Consider the following 5,027-nt stretch of genomic DNA (forward strand, 5'->3'; position numbering starts at 1 on the left):
CTTTTTAATTGAGAGCCTTTCTGGAGCAGAGGCAAACAGATGGGAATCTAGGTGAGGGCCTACAAAAGGAGAAAGAAATTGCTTCTATGGCTGAGGAAGGAAGTGTGCTGAAGGCTACACTGTAGCTTGTGATCTCACAGTTAGTAAATGTGACAGGGAACTAAAATAAACAGTTGTCCACCTATCATCTGGGATGTGGGAAGTGCAAGAGTCACAGAAGTACTTGAGGACTTGATGCTTACTGCTACCGTGCCAATCCTGTCATCCACAGAGCTCTGCGAGCTGCTCAGGGTTAGGTACAGAGAGGTGCTCTTAAGGATAAGAATATCTTGCTGATAAAAACAGCCACTCTTGTCCTTGGGTGTATGCTGAGAGGGTAGGCGGATCCTTTATGAACTGGCCTGTCTAAGTAATGCTTAGATGACTTTCAGATACCTAGCTGACATTTCAGAGTGTTTGTCAGGTTAGGCTCCACTTGGGAGTTTTAATCAAAATTGCTCCCTTAGTAAAACATCACTCAGCACGAGCTGCGACAGAAGTCCGTGTTTAGCTTGTGGCTGTGAATGCTGCCACTCCTTTGCCTCAGAACTGATCCAAAAGCAGACCGAAGTGCGCTGTGTGGTGTCAGTGTGCTGGATCCCTGCTGAGCTGGGGCAGGCTTCTGCTGTGTTCTGTTGCATCTAGGTCAGGTAGAGGGATATTTTAGACAGCCTCTCCTGTTCAGAGAGATGAAAGGAGTATCTACAGTAACTACACCTTCATATTTCAAGGCAAACTTTGTTTTCCTGCTCAGATGTGGTTAAGATGGTCTGTTTCTATTTTTCTTGTATAAAGCAGGGGGGAAAAAGAAGTGCTTTTGTACTTGAATGCGATTAATAGACCTGTTTTCAAGCTGAGTTTTCAAAGTTGTTTAACAGTTGAGTGTAGTAGATCTGTAGTTCCTTAGAGCATCTAATGTATGGCTTTTTTCTTAAGGCCTGTCATCCATGAGGCAACTGGGTGAGACAGGCATAGTAGAAGTAATATTTAAATGAAGTTATGACAGTTTGCTTGTAGTAGGCAAATCCTATTTCGAGAAAGTCAAAGACGTTGTCTGCTGGTACATGCTGTTTCTTCATGAAGCAGTTAAATGTGGTTACCTTCAAAAGCAGCAGTAGGTTATGGCTACTGGAAACTGTCGTTTCTCAAGTTTTAGAATGTGTAAAGAAACACTGGACAACTAAAAGTGAAAAAGTTTTTTATTTTTATGTGTGCCTGCTCATGCATGCTGTTGTGAGCTCCTGGCATACTTCATGTTCCTCCCTGTTCTAGCAGCAAGGAAGGGGAGGAAGGCTGTAAACATCAGGTTGCAAATCTGCCTGTTAGGCAATTTTTGAAATATAAAATTAATTATTTGGGGGCTCTCTAGCTATTCAGGATGCTTCTTTTTCAAGAAGAGTGTTTTAATAGTGACTTTTAGTACTGTAGCAGTAGACTGAAAGTCACTATAAGATCCTTGAGAAATGTGTGTTATAGAATTACAGAAACTTTTTAGAGGTGAACCAGGAAGAGGAGGAGGCATTTGACAATATCTTGTACACTGTCCCAGTCAGCACTCTATAGTTATTCATCTAAGGACTTGATGTTACTTGAAGTAAGTCCTGGCTATGCAACTACAAAAAGAGATTGCTGAGTACATCCACATGGTTAGTTCATTCCTGACCAAGGGAGGAAGGCTAGACCATAGTGCAGGAGTAGGACAGCCTAGCTCTTCTAATGGATTGGTGTTTGCATCCTGTGGCAGACAAGCAACATCTCATGTTTCTCCCCAGCTTGAAATTCTCTTCAGGAAATCTGTACTTTCTTAGATCACTTGGTATCATTCCTGCAGCTGTTGCAACACAGGAAGCTGGCCTAAATCTGAATGGCTTGACCAGGTCTTCTGCAAAATGGATATTGTGCCCCTGTTATTCATGAAATAATTTCCAATGTATCCCTAATTGTAGAGCTGTGAGAAACCTTATATCATTAAATTTTTGGGCAGTATTGAAGACCTGGAACAGGAGAACATTTTATTTTCATAACTGAAGACAAAGCAAGGTTCTGTCATTAATTTTTTTTTATAGAAACTCAGGAGAATGTGTTCTTTGCATCAGGATTTGTTGACATTGAAGTGACTCTTACTAGCTGTAATTATAGCAGTTATTATTACCTGATTTCAGTAGGTAATCTGGATTAAAAGAAAATATGTACTTTAGCATTTCCATTAGTATGGCTTACTCTATAACTTTTTGTGAACATTGTCTTCAGTTCATCTGAAATAATTTGTCAACACAGATAGTCCTTGCAACTTGATTTTTGTTTTTCTGCATTAGTTGTTTTAGCTTTTGAGGTCTTGTCCTATTTTTCCCACTTACAGTCGTCTCTGTTTCTGAAAGCTAACCAATTGTGCCTTCATCTTTTTTTTTATGTCTGCAGTGAAGAAACATTTCTTAAAAGCATGCTTCATATATCAGGAGGAAGCAAAAAATTCAGTATCACCACCTCTCTGTCAAGGATGAGCTGCAGACACTTGTGAGTTATCTGTGTGGAGTTCCAGAGGGGAGATACAGGAGATACAAGGAGAACCTGTTACTAGGAGTGGCACTTCAGCACTACACAAGTGAAAGTGTTTTTGGTAATTGCACAGTCAGACCAGCTACTTTGATTTTTTTTTTTTAGAGGTTTCATGTGTGGTCAGTATTTTTTATTTGAGATGAACAGTAGTTCAACTGGATCACAACCCAGATAACAGTGATTAAGTTGTGAAACTGTACAATCCTTGCTTGCAGTTAATCTAATTTCTATAACATCTGGTCTAATATCTCCCCTAGAAGGCATTTGTTAGAAGACTAGTGGAAGGTTGCAAACTGTTTCAGAAGGGTAAACTGGAATGTGAAGTTGAAGTAATCTCCATTGAACTGGGAGTTACCTAAAAATCTTGCTCTCTGCAATACAGTGTTTAGAACTAGATTGATTTATTTATCAGGTGACATTTACTGTTGATTCGGAGTTGTGGAAATGTTCAAAGCCAGGCTGGATGGGGCCCTGAGCTGCCTTGTCTAGGGGGTGGTATCCCTGTCTGTGCATGATGGAACTACATCAACTTCCTAGGTCCCTTTCTACTCAAGCCTTTCTGTGCACGTGGCTGTGTCCAGGTGTGTGGGGGAACAGCCCAACAACGTACAGGAACCTCTTTTATTCATCTTGTACACATGAAGCAGTTTTGGGGGATTGTTAGAGTTTGCAAGGTGCAGGCAGTAACCCTCTTGGGATCTTTCACTGTGAAGCTGCCTACAAGGTAACATTGTGAAAGCTTGATATAGGAATTGACCCATAAACGTAGCCTACTTGGCTTCATGTGACTGCCTTTTGCATAAAATATTGCTGAAGGATTTTCTTTTGGTTGGGAGAGTGTATAAATTAATACAGCTTGCAAAATCTTGACTCTTGCACTTCTGGAGTTATATTTATATAGTTAGTATGAATAAGGATATATCATAGTGTCTTTTTGTGACTCTTCTGAGTTGTTTAAAATGGAGATTTGAAGGGCAGTAGACATTCTCTAAGTCTGATGATTTTATTCCCATTCAGGGAATGGTCCTTCTATTATATACTGTCTGTTGTTCATATTGGTAGAAGTATACAAAAAATGCAATGTTGTTTTCATGGGTTTAATGATGAGGAGTGTCAAAAATGAATTTGTTGCAAATGTGAACTCTCCTTCAGAAGTCTTACAAATATAATACCAATCCATAGATTAATTTCCAAAATAATTTTATATCAACAAATATACAATTTGAGATGCCTTGGACTTGTGTTTTTTGTGAGCTGTTATGTTCAAAAATCTAACCCTCTACCAAGATAAGTTATTTCAGAATGTGCCATGCTTCTAGAAAGTGATGCCAAATTGTCATCAAATTGTCACTTGGTGGAATCAAAGACACTGTAGTAGTCCTGTGGCATCGAGGAGCACTGAAGAGGCAAGAATAGCTGACTGTCATGCTGGAGGATATCACTCTTCCATTTTTCTGATACATCTTTTTTGACTTAGTAGCAGATTAGATGGTAATTCACCAAAGAAGAGACACCCTGGCACTTAATCTCTGTGGGCCTTGAGTAGGTTTGGAGACGACAGAGAGAAGCTGTAATACTATAATAAGCAAGCACTTGCAGCTAGTTTTTTATCTGGATGCTTGGTCTTCAAATGTTCTTACTTTTGGTGTACAATTTTCTACTTCCTTTTAAATCTGAATACTAGAGAGAGAAGCAAGCATTTCTGAATTACAGCTATGTATACTTGTATTTACTGTATGTCCTTATTTTATTGTCACCTTTTCACCTTTCTTTATATTTGAGCTTAAATTTTTTTTGGGTTATATTTTTAATGATCCTCTGGTTTTTGTCCTGATTTCCCTAAACCTTTTATTTCAGGAATTGCCCAAAGCTAAACTGAGATTCAGCCAGAGATCTTGCATAGAAAACTTGTGTGGTACCTGAAATTCTGCAAAGATTGAGGAATTGAAAATGAGGTTTTACAATTAAGTGCTTTAGGCCTTTTTGTGTGTGCTTGTGTTTGGTATCCTTTTGATATGTGTGTTGCTTTCCATCAAACTCTTAAGAGTAATCTCAGAAGAAAGAGTGCTGTATTAAGTACAAATTGGAGTGAGAAAGTAAAAATATTTCATGTGGAGCCTGGAAGAGAAAGATATAGTAGATTGTCTGGTTTTATGCTTGAGGAACAGAAAAGTCCTGAAGTCCTCCTTTTCTGCTAGAAATCTGGGTCCTGGTTAGCCAGGAAACAGATGAAGAAGCACCATTAAGTGCACGTTAGTTTGAATGTAAGTAAATGCAGTAACCAATATTTTGAACAGTGTGCAGTCTTGCTAACTAGTTCTGCTTCTAGCCAGAGGCAAGATCTTAATATCCAGTTTGCAAAAACATTTTTCAGAGACAAATATGTTAATTTGAAAATATTTGTATTTACAGGTAATGCTTTTGCTACTTAA

Source organism: Passer montanus, unplaced genomic scaffold (genome assembly GCF_014805655.1).
Source record: "Passer montanus isolate IOZ18808 unplaced genomic scaffold, ASM1480565v1 scaffold17, whole genome shotgun sequence".
In the NCBI taxonomy this organism is placed as follows: domain Eukaryota; kingdom Metazoa; phylum Chordata; class Aves; order Passeriformes; family Passeridae; genus Passer; species Passer montanus.